We start from the raw sequence: 16,105 nt of genomic DNA on the forward strand, positions 1-16,105 counted from the left end.
CCCTCTTCTCCAGAAACACAGACACAGCAAGTACCATCCCCTTCTCAGCCGCAAGAAGCACCACAAGTGGAAGAACCCCAACCAGAAGAGCCTCAGCCAGAAGTACCCCAACCAGAAGACACATCGGCTGATGTGGGCGAGCAGACTACCGATCTAGCAGACTCAATCATATCATCGGTAGTTTCCTCAATCCAGACAAGCATTGCACCTCCCCAAGGTAATATATCTTCACGAAATTATCACCGATGGATCCATTTTCCCGATCTTATAGTAACCTTTGCTAATTTTTCAGCTGACATAGTTCCATCGGCAACTCCGGCCGATCAACCCGTGATTCCATCGGCATCTTCCAGTCAGAGGCGAGAGATTGCCCTGAAACAAGTAAGTTACCCAATCCCTGTCTGTATCATTTATCAATACCTGACAATAAGATAACTCGTTTTATTTCCTTTTCAGGAGCAGGACTCTCCCGATAGTTTGTTCTCTTTCGCCATCGATATCTCTGAAGATGAAGGTGAGGAAGCGAGTTCCTCTCAGGCAGTTGGAATTACATCGGCAGAGATCAGGGCGAAATTGGAAGAACTGTCAGCCCTCCTCCATCAAGACATTGCCCAACTAGTCGATGATTCTGATCCGGCCAAGGCTTTGTTCAAGACCCTTAGAGGCCAAATCCCCGCCGATGCTGAAGAAGTTCTCTTTCAAGCTGCACATCTAGAGAGCCGTCAACTGCAGTACCAGAGGGCTACCCAACGTCTTGCCGATAGAGCTGCTCATGCCCAGCTCTCTGAGGAGATGATGAAGGTAAAGCTCCTTGCCGATGAGAAGCACAAGAACATCGGCGTCTTAAAGTCCTCAGGAGATGCCCTGAAGCATAAGATCTCTGATCTGTCGGCAAAAAGAGAGGCCTTGCTGGCGGAACTCAAGCAAGTGGAAGAAGCTTTGTCTCAGGCTCATCAAGAGGAGAACCAGCTGCCTAAGGTGATCAAGCATCTTGAGGAAGAGCGGAATGTCCATGCCCACACGACGCGGCAAATGAAGAAGAAGTTGAAGCCGGTGGAAGGTTCTGCCGATGAAGACATCAAAGAGATAGAAGCAGCCAACCAAATTTGCCTGCGCGCTATATCTGCAATTCAGGCGCTTCTGACCATGTGAGCTCTTCATCGGCAACATACTTGCCCCTTTCTGCTCTCCAACCTTCCTGATATTCAGTCTAGCCGATAGGACTGTTATTGGCACCTTTTGAAACATTAATTCTGGCCCCAGACACATTTTGATCCAGCCGGTCGGATTGTTATCGGCACTTAAACTTTTATGCATCGACCCATATGCTTGGGTAATACTTCTTTAGATATTTGCCATTTAATGCTCTGGAAAATTCGGCCCCTTCGAGGGTTTCTAAGATATAGGCATTACTAGGAGCCGATCGAGTTATCCGATAGGGACCCTCCCAATTGGGAGACCACTTCCCAAATTTCGAACTCTTAGTCCCGATGGGTAAGATTAATTTCCATACTAAGTCTCCATCGGCAAACTCCTTAGCCTTTACTTTCTTATCATACCATCTGGCAACTCTTTTCTTATTCTCTTCTATACTCATCAAGGCCCTTAGCCGATGTCCCGCTAGATCATCTAACTCGTCTGTCATCAAAGTAGCATAATCATCGGTAGTCAATTGATCTTGGAAGGATAGTCGCCTAGATCCAGCCTTAATTTCCCAAGGTAACACTGCATCATGCCCATACACCAATTGATAAGGTGAAACCTTGGTCGATCCGTGACAAGCCATCCGGTACGACCATAAAGCTTCGTTCAACAATGTATGTCACTTCCTAGGATTTTCCTCAATCTTTCATTTGATAAGCTTGATAATCCCTTTGTTAGATGCCTCGGCCTGCCCATTAGCTTGAGCATAGTAAGGAGAAGAATTTAATACTTTAATTCCCATACCGATTGTTGATATTTGGGAACGCAATATGGAATTGATCCGCAAGCGCACGGATATCGGTGAGCACTTCACCTGGGAAATTATCCAGAGTATCGTATTTATTTTTTTACCACTAGGAGAAATAGTGCATCTGACTAACCGGTCTATTACTACTAACCTTTAGGCACAAAGAATGTCTTTCGATGTGAGTGATAAATAGAGAAGACTGCAACCGTAGTCTCCTTCTAACCTTGGTAAGGATGATCTACTGTTCTAATGGGGAGGCTAACGGAATCTAGACACCACAGAGAATGTTCAACCCGCACCTATAAACCCTATCCTTCCTGCTAACGAGATGTGATCTACAAAGGTAGCTCGGAATTGTCACGTTCCTCACTACTACCACGGTCCAGCTAGTCAGGGAATATCTATGAGTACCCCAGCCTAAACACCACGTTTGCGCCAGCAATGATTACTCTAAACTCTACGCGAAGAGATTAAAGTAAACTCATAAACCATAAGAACAATAAAACAAGAACTTACTAGAATTTAGAAGTCGAAATACTGAAGAATCCTAGGAGCAAGCTTCGGGTTAGGAGAACTTGATCCCGCAGGTACAAGCTTGGAGTAGACACCGACAGGCCGGGCTTCCTCCACTCTACACCTCCACTCTATCTCTCTCAATCTAGTAGAAACTAGAAGATCTATTTCTACCTTACATTGATTGCTAAGCCTAAAAAGAAATATTAATTAGAGAAGAGGTTTTCCTTCGAGGGCACCCCTCAGTCTCTATGATAATTTCTTCATGTCTTCTCCAGGGGCTAGGGGGCCTTGCTTATATAGTCCTCCCCTTCTATGCGTTTTTGGGTCGATAGGCGAGGTGGTATTATGTTTTTCTTGATCCAATAGGTCGGTGGAATATCCCGAGCGAAAGAGTCCTGATTTGGCTCCAGCAGGGGGGCGGGCGCCCAGGCTTCCAGGGCGGGCGCCCTGGGCCTGGCCCAGTTTTGCCTCCGCTTCGGTCTCGTGGCTTCTGGAGTCTTCTAGATGAAGTAAAATTGCGCGGTGCGTTGATATCTCTATGTAATCCCGACATGTGGGCCTTTCTTCCTTATTTCCTGATAACCCCTTGTAGAAATAGATAAACAACAAAACTCGTGGAATTCTGTCAGATCAAACCCTAATTCTAGGTGATGGTTGCATATTGGTCCATTCTCTTGTTTATTTGATAATTAAAATTGATACTTAAGAACCGTCAACAAATACCCCCATACTTAGGCTTTTACTCGTCCTCGAGAAAAGGATGGTTAAGAACAATATCTGGGGTAAACATTTAAAACATTCTCTTTATATAATTGCAGGGTGTTAAAATTCCACTGTGTACCATAGTTAGGGAAGTTTATGATTAAGAGTAAAGATCCTTTCTTCTCGATCCTGTCACTTGGAGTTTTTGTATATTTTTGAAAGAAAGTTAGCATACCTTTTTATCCTCATAGGTTCTCTCAGATCACTCATTATCTTTTATATATATCTCACTGAGGCTGTTTTATTTTGCAAAAATTCTCAAGCATACTTACTTTGCATTTATTGCCTGATCAAAACGGGATCCGAGGAGGGGAATGTCATACTCTTAGATCAAAGACTTTGAAAATTAAAAACTTTGTCAACTCTTGCTGGCATATTGCTTATTAGAGGGACCATGGGCTATCATTTTTTTTAAGTGGATACCGAGGTACCCCTAATTCTACTGCCGGACACTTGTCCATTTTTTTCTGCGAGGTTGTCGAGCACTTGCTCCTTTTTATTTCCTCGAAATATTTTTATTTTTGCATAGCCCATGCCTCTAATGCAATAATACTTCGGAAGAGTGAATCTTACTGAAATAGTGTCTTGATCTTGCACAAAAATAAAGTAGAGACACACAAGACATAATAATAATAGTAATACCCTTTATTGATCTTGAGGCATTTAGTACAAAAGACTGATAACAAACTGATAATAATAGTAAACTGATGATAATTGCAAACCTAAACCGAATTTAAAGATAGATGACTAAGATGCATTGCCTCAAGGTCTAATCTAGATAACTTAACGGCGCTCTAATTCCTTGATCTTCTTGTTGGCACTGGCAAGATCCTGCCTAAGGCCTAGTATAATGGTGTTGTGGTTAGAGAGCTGCCTAGTGAGGGAATTAATTGAGGACTGGAGGTCTATGATAACTCTATCTAGCCTGCGAACTTCCTCATCAATATCCATTATAGTCTTACGACGCTTGGGAGGTGTTTCAAAAGCATTGAGAGCGTGCTTCGGGGCTGCCTTTGGAGGGATGAAACGGACTTTGGCTGCTCTAATCCCTTCAAAGTAAGGCCTTTCCTCCTCTGAAGTGTAGCGTACGCTGCTAATCTCGCCGCTTCGGTTGGTCTTGACTCCAACGACCCTCTCATTGGGTCTAGGTGGAAGGATCCTTGTGCCGATTGACACCTTGATAGGGGTCTTCGTCTTGGATGATGGTCCTTTGAGGAGTAGGGGTTGTGGTGGTGCGGTGAGAACTGGTTGAGCATGGTAAGATTGGGCAGAGCTGCGTTGACGTAATGGCATGGCTTCTAGCTGACGCTCTGTTTTGGCCGGGACGAGAGCACGGGCATCGGGGTCTTCCACTGGCTCCATGTTGAGGTTGAAGGGGACGACTTCCCAATCGTCGTGGTACTTGTCGGCCATTGGAGTAGCAAGGAACTAATAAAATTTTAATTGAAGTAGAGCTAATTAAGCTCTAATTAAAGGAGAGCTAATCAAGCTCTAGTTGAAGGAGAGAAAGCTTGGTGGCTTGGTGTTTGAAAACTGAGGTCAGGGGTCTGTTTATATAGGGGTCAAAAGGATGCCTCTATGGGTTGTTCGGGTTGCTCCCGTCGATGTGCGTGCGAAACTTTCCATCCGAGGGATTATTCGGATCACCCTAAGTGCATTTTCCATAACAGAGAAAGTCAGGACCGAGGGGGAACAGGGGCTAGGCGCCCGCCCACTTGACCTGGGCGCCCGCCCTCTCTCTGGCTCCTCTGTGGGCCCACTTCTCCGAGCGCGTTTCTAGATGCGAAATTATTTAGAAAAATATATATATGACCCAAAACCATCAGACCAAAAGTGTCGGGCTCTAATTCTCCATGGGAAGGTAAAAATGGACTACGTCTATTTCTTCAAATTCCTCATTGGGCTCTAAAAATAATTTAAGACGTTGACCATTTACCTTGAATAACGTACCTTCGCTGTTTTGAAGTGTGATAGCTCCGTGGGATGATGAATTGATTACCTTGAATGGTCCTTCCCATTTGCTCCGGAGTTTTCCATGCCCAAAAAGCTTCACCCTGGAATTAAAAAGTAATACCTTATCTCCGGGTGTGAACTCCTTCTTGATTCTCTTGTCATGCCACCTCTTGACTCTTTCTTTGTAGATCCTTGAATTGTGATATGCCTTCTCTCGCCATTCTTCCAATTCTGATAATTGCATTCTTCTATAATCTCCAGCAACATCTAGGTCCATATTCCATCTCTTTATGGCCCAGTGTGCTTTGAATTCTAGTTCAACAGGTAGATGGCAAGTCTTCCCGTACACCAATTGGTATGGAGACATTCCAATTGGGGTCTTGTATGCTGTCCGGTATGCCCAGAGTGCATCGGGTAACTTGTCTTTCCACGCCGTTCCCATTTCATTTACTGTCTTCTGAAGAATATTCTTGATTTGTTTGTTGGAAGTCTCTGCTTGGCCACTTGTCTGAGGATGATAAGGGGTAGCGACGTTGTGATGGATTCCATGTCTTGATAGATATTGCTTGAAGCGTTTGTCGATGAAGTGTGCTCCTCCATCACTTATCACTACTTTGGGGACTCCAAATCTTGGAAATATAATTTCTTCAAACATCCTTTTTGAACTGACGTTGTCGGCATGCTTGCAAGGTAATGCTTCTACCCACTTGGAGACATAGTCAACCGCCACCAAGATGTACTCACACTTCTTTGATGGAGGAAATGGACCCATGTAGTCTATTCCCCAGACATCAAAGAGCTCAATCTGAAGGATGTTGGTGAGTGGCATTGTATCCCTTGTATTTATGTTTCCGTGCCTTTGACATGGCCCACATCTTCTGATATATTGCTTCGTGTCTTCATACATTGTAGGCCAATAGAATCCACACTGCCAGATCTTTGAATGTGTACGGAATGCTCCATAGTGACCTCCATATGGTGATAAATGACATCTGTCGATGATCTTCCATCCTTCCTCAGTGGTCACACATCTCCTGAGTAAGCCATCAGAGCATACTCGGAAGAGGTATGGCTCGTCCCATATATGTGAACGACTTTCTTGAATAAGCTTCTTCTTGTTTGCTCCTGGTGGTACATACCCTGAAACCATAAAATTAACAATATCTGCATACCAGGGGTCAGACCTGTTAATCCCGTAGAGCATGTCGTCCCAGAGTGAATCATTGATGGGGGTTTCCTGTGGACTCTTAAAATACATTCTAGACAAGTGATCAGCAACAGAATTTTCTACTCCTTTTTTATCTTTTATTTCTAAGTCAAATTCTTGGAGTAATAAAATCCATCTAATCAGGCGAGGTTTAGCATCTTTTTTAGTGAGCAAATATTTTAGTGCAGCATGATCAGTGTAAACAATTATTTTAGCTCCAACTAAATAAGATCTAAATTTATCTATGGCAAAGACAACAGCCAGGAGCTCTTTTTCAGTGGTTGCATAGTTAAGTTGAGCTCCTGTCAAAGTTTTACTGGCATAAGCAATTGCATGATGCTTCTTATCTTTAGTTTGTCCCAATACTGCCCCCACAGCATAATCACTAGCATCACACATAATTTCAAAAGGTAATGACCAATCAGGGGGTTGAATGATTGGTGCAGAGATGAGTGCTTTCTTTAATAAATTGAAAGATGTTAAACATGCATCATCAAATTCGAAAGGAGCATCCTTGGCTAGCAAAAGAGTAAGTGGTCTAGCAATAAATGAAAAATCTTTTATGAATCTACGATAAAAACCAGCATGGCCAAGAAAGCTTTGAATTCCTTTTATATTCACAGGTGGAGGTAGTTGTTCAATTACTTCAATTTTAGCTTTGTCTACCTCAATCCCCCTTTCAGACACTAAGTGTCCTAGCACTATTCCTTCCCTAACCATAAAATGACATTTTTCCCAATTAAGGATTAAGTGCTTTTCTTCACATCTTTGCAAAACCTTGTCTAAGTCTTCGCTAATGATCACAGGGAACTCTGGATTATTGTTTAGGAAAGCATAGGTAAGACCGGGTGGTAAAGTTTTAAGTTCTATGGGGGGTCTAGGTGTTTCTGCAAACTCGTCTAAGGGTTCAGGCTCAGAAGGTTCGTCTTCTTCTTCTGTGAAGAAAGGAGTTTCGTCTTCTAAGTCTGATTCATCTAAAAGCTCTAGAGATGCAGCCTTTACTTCCTCCATAGGATCAGGCAAAAGATATGACTCAGCCTTATTATTTAAGGAGTGTGAAATTATCATTGGGAATTGAAAAGTTTTTCCAAAAGAAATGTGTAGCTTTCCAGTATGACCTTCATAAAGGAGTCTTCTAAAAGGTTGTCCTATTAACAGGTCGAAGTCCCATGTATCAAAGATATAGAAGTTCAAATGAACCATGGAGCCTTCTACCGTAAGAGGTAGGACATTAATAATTCCAAGACTGGGGACTAATCGTCCCGAAGATTCCTTTATGATCTTTGTTGTGGGGGTTAAGACAAGATTTTTAAATAGTTTAAGTGCAAAAGATTCAGACATAATGTTGATCCCCACAACAGGATTATAAAGAGCATTAAATCGATCAGAATTATAAGCACAACGTATAGTTATAGAGGGTGTGTCCAAACGGATCACATCAGAGGAAAGCTCTGATTCCTCCAACCATTCGCTACTCATTACTGAGATAAGCTCTCTCAATTGATATTCACTTGGTAAATAAATGCTAAACTGGCCGTTTTGGGGTTTGTCAATAGAATGGTAGTTTGAAATATTTCCAAAATCGGCAAAAAGATCGGATTCTATATCCAGCATGAAGTCCGGTGGTGGAATTTCTTCCTCTTGTGGCTCAAAACTTGGGATAGCTAAAGTAGATGAAGAATTTGGCAGAGTGTCTACTTCAGCTTCGTAGGTTTCATCATGAAGGGTATTATCCATCTCAGCTTCTAGGATCACTCTTGCTTTATCAGCAGGGATGCGAAAGAAAGAACCTCTAGACATTGTGTGCAGCATTTGTTTGTGATTTTTCTGAAGACCTCGAAAAAAGTGAAATAAAAGAACAGGGTCTTCAAGATTAAGGTTTGGACCAGATTCTAAAAGATCAGAAAAACGTTTCCAGGATTTTCCCAAAGTTTCATTATCTTTTTGTTTAAAAGATAGGACTTCGAGTCTAAGGTCGGCTATACAGTCTAGGGAATAGAAATCTAGACAAAAGTTGGCTCGTAAAACTCCCCATTCACCTTGTTGTTGACTTACCTTCTGACTGTACCATTGTCTAGCTTCTCCTCTTAAGGAAAAAGGAAAAAGCTTCCAACGTAATGTCTTATCAGAAATGCCTTCAATGCGAAGACAATCACATGTTTGCTCAAAATCTCTACATCGATTGCCTATGCGTTGGTATGCAAGGATGCTTTGATTTCAATTTTAGATATGCAGCATTCTTTGCCTCCTGCTATTGCTAACATTTTGCAGGAGTATTCCGATATTTTTCCAAGTGAGATACCAGCGGGGCTACCTCCTATACGTGGAATTGAGCACCAAATTAATCTTATACCTGGTGCATCTTTGCCAAACCGTGCGCCATATAGGGTAAATCCGGAGGAAACAAAAGAAATCCAGCGACAAGTGCAAGAACTACTCAACAAAGGTTATCTACGTGAGTCTCTTAGCCCTTGTGTTGTCCTAGTTATTCTGGTGCCTAAGAAAGATGGAACATGGGGTATGTGTGTGGATTGTAGGGCTATTAATAATATCACCATTCGATATCGACACCCTATTCCATGTTTATATGATATGCTTGATGAATTGAGTGGTGTTGTTGTGTTCTCCAAAGTTGATTTTCATAGTGGGTACCATCAGATTCATATGAAATTAGGAGATCAATGGAAAACTGCTTTCAAAACTAAATTTGGCTTATATGAGTGGCTGTTAATGCCATTTGGATTAACTAATGCTCCCAGTACTTTCATGAGACTAATGAATGAGGTTTTGTGAGCTTTGATTGGAAAATTTATTGTAGTCTATTTTGATGATATATTGATTTACAAGAAATCTATCAATGAACATCTTGATCATTTACGTGTTGTTTTAATGCTCTACGTGATGCGCGTTTATTTGGTAACATTGAGAAGTGCATGTTTTGCACCGATCGAGTGTCTTTTCTTGGCTATGTTGTGACTCCATAGAAAATTGAGGTTGATCAATCCAAGGTGGAAGCTATACAGGGAAGGCCTGTACCAAAGACTATCACCTAGGTGTGGAGTTTCCTAGGACTTGCTGGATTTTATCACCGTTTTGTGAAGGATTTCAGCACCATTGCTGCACCATTGAATGAGTTTACAAAGAAGGGAGTGCCTTTTGAATGGGGCAAAGCACAAGAGAATTCCTTTAACATGTTGAAAGATAAGTTAACTCATGCACCTTTCCTACAACTTCCTGATTTTAATAAGACTTTTGAGCTTGAATGTGATGCTAGTGGAGTTGGTTTGGGTGGTGTTTTGTTACAAGAGGGTAAACCTATTGCATATTTTAGTGAGAAATTGAGTGGGCCTGTTCTCAATTTTTCTACTTATGATAAAGAACTCTATGCTCTTGTTCGAACATTAGAGACATGGCAGCATTATTTGTGGCCCAAAGAGTTTGTTATACATTCTGATCATGAATCTTTCAAACATATTCGTAGTCAAGGAAAACTGAATCGTAAACATGCTAAATGGGTAGAATTTATTGAATCCTTTCCTTATGTTATTAAGCACAAGAAAGAGAAGGAGAATATTATTGCTGTTGCTTTGTCAAGGAGATATACTTTGCTGAATCAACTTGATTACAAGATCTTTGGATTAGAAACAATTAAAGACCAATATTTTCATGATGCTGATTTTAGAGATGTGTTGCTGCATTGTAAAGATAGAAAAGGATGGAACAAATTCATCATTAATGATGGGTTTGTGTTTAGAGCTAACAAGCTATGCATTCCAGCTAGCTCTGTTCGTTTGTTCTTGTTGCAGGAAGCACATGGAGGTGGCTTGATGGGCCATTTTGGAGCCAAAAAGACAGCGGTCATACTTGCTCGTCATTTCTTTTGGCCAAAGATGAAAAGAGATATGGAGAGGTTTGTTGCTGTAACATCCCTGATGTTACAGACACTAAAACTGGATCATGTCATCATGAGCATTGCAAAGCATATTTGTTAAGCACATCATGATGCATCAACTTAAAATAAGTTTATTTGGTTGATTGTGCTTAGGGAATTAAAGTGTGTTTATCTTGTGAAGTGATGCTTGTGATGGTTGTCTAATCCCTAGTTAAGCAGGGTTGTAAGGAAATAGCTAAGAAAAACCCTAATTTCAACCCCAGTTTCTACCCCTTTTATGTAACTTGAAAACTAAGAAAAATTTGGGGATGAGTTCAAAAGCAAAGTTGTAGACCTTGTCAAGATGTACAACTTTGGTGTTTTGAGTTTTTGAAGTTTCAATGCAAAATCTAAAGTAATTTTGAAAATACAAATTTCCAACAATTGCCCCCTTTTCAATTTGAATCTCTAATTCAAAATTTATTTGGAATCTTGAAAAGTGACCTAAATGAAAGTTGCAGAGCTCATCAAAATGAACAACTTTTGTTTTGGGAGTTTTCAAGTTGCTAAGGAAAATCAAAAGTAATTTTGGAATTTCTGTACTGATCAATTTAAAGTGGAATTTCCCCCAATTTGGAATTTGAATTTCAAAATGTTTTACTCAAATTCATACTATTCCACACAAAATTGGCTCTAGGTCCTTAAATAAGTTTTGTAGAGTGCAAAATTCTGAGGAACTTTTATTTTGACCAAAATTTGACTTCTATTCAAAATTATGGAGTAATTTTAAAAAAGAGAAAGGAGGGGATAAATCCTGCTACAGTGTCGGAAGGGGGGAGGGATGCACTGCCGCAGAGCCGCTGTAGGCCCGCTGCTTCACACTCTGCCATGCGCCCAGCCACGCAGCTGCTTGGCTGCTCGAGGTCGCCATGAAGTGCCCGAGCTCCTGGTGTCCTCATCCACTTCTTCTCGTGGCTCACAGCTCACTGCAAACCTCTTTTCTTCCTTTCGCTCAACGTTGGTGAGCTCCCTTTGCCAGCAAAATTCACCTCGCCCACTCCCTCTACAAGCCACCAGAGCACCACAGCAGCTTCGCCAAGAGCTCAGTAATCTTTTGCACCCCCTATCTCACGCTCTAGCCCCCCCTAACTGCGGCCAACCCTGTTCTTCCTCATCTCCGGCCAACTACCTCACCGTGAGCCCTTTTCCGTGGTTAGACTACCCGAATGCCTCTTCGCGCCTACAAATCCCTCCTCCACAATCATGGTGAGTCACTAATGCTCACACGCGCATCATTTCATGTTCAACCACCCTCTCCCGGCCGGTATAGCGTCGATGGATGCTACCGTCTGCCATGGACAGGGTCTAGGTGGTTTGGGAGAGGTAGAGCATGGATTGAAGGCCTTAGTAGGTGCGCAAGGAAGTGGAGAATGAGTGCACTTTAGCTTGAGCGGGAAACTCGACGGAGCCACGGGGAAGCTCGGCCGAACCATGGCCGCTCGTCCCGGCCGAAGGTTGAAGACGACCCTGACCAGGGGCCCGCCGCCCGTTAGCGACCAATAGAGGGTGGAGGGAGGAAGCGGGACGCGCGCATGGGCCGACTGGCAGGCTGAACCGTTGGGCCGGCCTGTGGGCTCAGTTAGCGTGCCGGCCTTGGCACAGGGGTGTTTCCTTTTTCCTTTATGTTTAAAAAGGATTTGTGTTTGAATTTGTATGGAAAAAGTTGTGCAGATCCAAAAATGATGAAATTTTTTTATAGATTCTGTACAGTGAATAGAACATAGGAAAAATGTTAGATTTCATTTTCTGATATTTTGAACATGTATAAAAATTGTGTCCTTTATTTAGTAAATAGAATTTCCATGATTTTTAGGAATTTATTTATATGTCCAAAAATCACCAAAATTTGTGAGGTGTCTCTGAGTAATATTTCCTGGCTTCACAAAAAGTTTGGTGGCATTTTGATAAAGTTTGGGTAAAATATTAATATACCCTTAATTAGTAATTAAGTAATAATCCTAAAATAATTAAATAATGATTAGCTTAATTTCAAAATTAGGATTTGAGTGATTTTGGGATTGTGTGATGACCTGAGGTCATTAACCTTAATGACCTTTGGCATTTAATTATTGTTTGGTATTAATGCTTAATTACTATCATTAATGCTTAATTAAGGATTAAATAAGATAAGTGAGATTAATTATTTGTTAATTAAGAATAGTTATCAATTAAGAAAGGCCTTAGATTACTATTGCAACCTCTTGGGTAGAAACACTAAAATGGTAAACAACCTTTAATTATTGTTTTAACTTGCATTTGTACTGAGAAGGAAAGTTGTACTCAACTAAATCCTTCTTATATGTTGTCATAAGCATATCATGAGCATACATCGTTTTGCGTATAGTGCACGTGACCGAGGGAACGACCGTTGAACCGAACCCCGAGGTTGGTGTTTCGTTCGAGGAAGTTGGAACCGAGACTTGGGAAGTCTCTGAGGAACCCACTCAGCTCTGCAATCAAGGCAAGCCCCAGATGCATTAACCCTTCCTTGAATGTTTTAAATCTTTTATCACTTATGAGTTCAAAATATTGCATTATGTAGTCAAGAATTGGGTTTAACCTAATTGTTGCATTTACCACTTGATATTTGTTATCTTGTCTTTGGCACCTATTTTATTTTAATACTATATAGTGATGCTTAGCCCTGCTTAATAGATAGGTTTTCAAATAAGAAAGTTTGAAGGGTTGTTGTGGAATACCTTTATTGTCAATGATGTTTCAAATTGAGACCGGTCGGTGGACTTGCTTTAAGAATGGAGTCTTAAAGTAGTGTCTCCAACTGTGTCGATTAAGGACCGGTAAGTTGATGGCCTGCTGGGTTGAGAATTTATAGTACTAGCCACTTGCCCTTTGTAAGCCCGGTCTTGTGATTCCTCGACGAGAGTGGCTACTCACGCACTGGGCATGGAGCGATGGCGAGAGTAGCGTGTACCCTCATAGCAAATGGGCTGGACGGTGGAGTACTGTGCTCTCGGGTGCCGTGAACCCGGTTAGATCTTGGGAAAGCCAGATTTGGGTTGACATATGCAAGATTCGGTTCTACATATGTCGGGTGGTTAGGAATTCCAACTGGATTGCTAAGCGGTTCGAATCGTCGTTGTAACAGAACCATCCAATTTATAAGAATTCAAGTGAATTAGCAACCACGTAAGTAGTCAACCCAATATACTCGAACCCATATAAACCCGATAGTCCGACGAAACCTCAAAAGGTCTCGATTCAACCAACATACAACCAAGACCATACATGATCATGCATCTCCATCACAGATTACAAACATTGACCACATAACATAGTTTTACACACATCGGAGTTCAAATGAAGTTATTACAACATAGTTCAGTAGTGGAAGCAATGTAGTTTTGAAACAACACACACTTAGTTTAATTACATGCCAGCTCCATGATCATCCCAACAAAAGCATAACCGAAGATACAAGAGGTGATCTTGCCCAAGATCTACTCATCATCCGCAGCCAGATGGTGACAGTTAGCACAGTAGCCATGATACACGACATCATCTGCAACAAGGGTAAATAAAACCCTGAGTACGAGAATGTACTCAGCTAGACTTACCCGTCATAAACTAGAAATAAAGTGACACCAAGGAGTATGCAAGGCTTATATTTGTGGGCTGGTTTGACTCACATTTTGCATAAAAAGCCTTAATTTTGAGTAACACATTTATACATTTTCAGCAGCAAGTTCATTACTCAAAATAGCTATCCACTAGATTAGCACCTATTCTAAGCATACACTTGAGTATTAAGCATCACAATAATTATCATATCCAGATTATCACATAGCCATCATCATTCTCATCATAACCATTAAGTTTATTTAGTGAGTTCTTTGTTGCCGCTGCTCGAGTCAAGTTCTCACTATCTGGGAGAGACGACGATTCGAATCGATTCCTATCGAGCTGGAGGGGTATTCCTAGCACTTGTCCAAGCATAACTCACAAGGGCAGCTCAGATCACCTTTAGCACAACTCCGAACAAATTCGCGGGTCCGTTCAGCGCCGCACCCCCAGGGACCACCAATCTGCCAGGGTCAGGACTCTAACCTGACACCTCGGTCTTACGCCATTGACTCCCCGCACATCCTTACTACCAACCGTGGTGCGCACTCAAGCAGAACGGGATATCCAGCTGGAGTTGCACTCGTAGGCTTCATGGTCGGAACGACTTATCTGGCCAACTAAGTGTTAGGCATGCGCTCAACATGACAAGAGGACGTACAACGTATCGGTCCTTAAACGACATAGACGTGGATAGATTCACACCCAAGACCTCTATGCCTTGTTGCTTCACTATCATCATCCCGCCCGGTCTCATTTCAATATTAGCACATGGTTATTCCCACGATAGCAAATATAGCCAACCGTGATCAAGTATCCACCTATATCTCGCAGGTGATAGGAAATCACCCGGCTTCTACCGAGCTAAGCATGGCTAAGCATTTAATTCGATCCTGGACCTACTCAGGTGAGGTATAAGGTGGACAAGGTAGTCATTATGCAGCAAGGTTGTCATATCAACGCCTAACACTTAATGCAACAATACATAACTATAGTTAATTGACAGCTGGACATGATAACAAAACTAGTGGGAGTCTTATAATGCTCCGGGGCTTGCCTTTGATGTAGTTGGAAGGACGGTGGTCAGGACACTCCGGTAGATCCTCCCCCTCCTCAGCTCCTTCTCCTTGAGGTGGCTCCCTCTGCTGCTCCTCCGGCTCGGGTGGTGCGAATTCCAGAACCGTCACGCCCTTGGGCACACCTATGTATGCATGACAAGGTGATAAATATAGGGAATGCACATATGATGCAATATGTTATGATGAGGAGTCAAGGAACATATAACAAGGTGCAAACATGATCACAAGCTTCTAAGATTAAGAGATTCATGAAATAACAAGTAAGTGCATACTTCTTCTCTGGTAGAGAGGCTAACTAGACAATCTAATCAACCTTATCTACTCATACTAAACAACTGGTGTCATTGTCAGACTGGGTAGTCACAAGTTTTAGCTATAACTTAGTCATCAGTTGGCCAAACTAAGCAAGTAAGCACTTTCTGGAAAGCTTAACAAATTATCTACAAATCACTCTTAGACATCACAGAAAGATTCCCAACCGAAATAGACTAAAACAGACAAAGTCTCCTGGCTGTTCTGGAAAATCCAGAGAACAAGCACTTCACAGCAGTTACTTGTAACAAGCACAACCTTTAAACTACACAGCCAAATGCTATGAAATTTGGACACAGGGCAGATAATTAAGATAGCTACAAGTTTGTTATAGACAAATTTTCCAGAAAACTTCATCTTCAAGCAGTTCTTAAACCATCTCTATCAGCTACCCAGAATGTGCTGTAGACAAGGCATAAATAGCAAAATAATATTTTAACACATATTAAGAATGTAACATTGGTTCAAACCAAAGGTACCAGTAGCTAGAACATGTCTAAGAAATACCATAAAACATCATGGTAAGGTTTAAACTTATTTTTATTATCCTCTTTTCTATTTATTTGATTATTAAGGTGAATTAATGAGCATGTAGTACAAGTGCTCCAAAAATTCTAACAAAATTACAGAAAGCTATCTAGGCTACCACAAGATTACTGTAAAATTTTCATGGCTCTTGCACATGTAGATTGTGATGTACAAAATGACAAGCTACCAATGGCATTAAAGGCATAAATGTGAAACCCTATCAAAAAGTGTCAAACAACAGATTTCAGATTTTTCTTAACTTTGCCTTCACATGTTTACATCACATA

The sequence above is a fragment of the Sorghum bicolor genome, chromosome 10 (genome assembly GCF_000003195.3).
Source record: "Sorghum bicolor cultivar BTx623 chromosome 10, Sorghum_bicolor_NCBIv3, whole genome shotgun sequence".
Lineage (NCBI taxonomy): Eukaryota > Viridiplantae > Streptophyta > Magnoliopsida > Poales > Poaceae > Sorghum > Sorghum bicolor.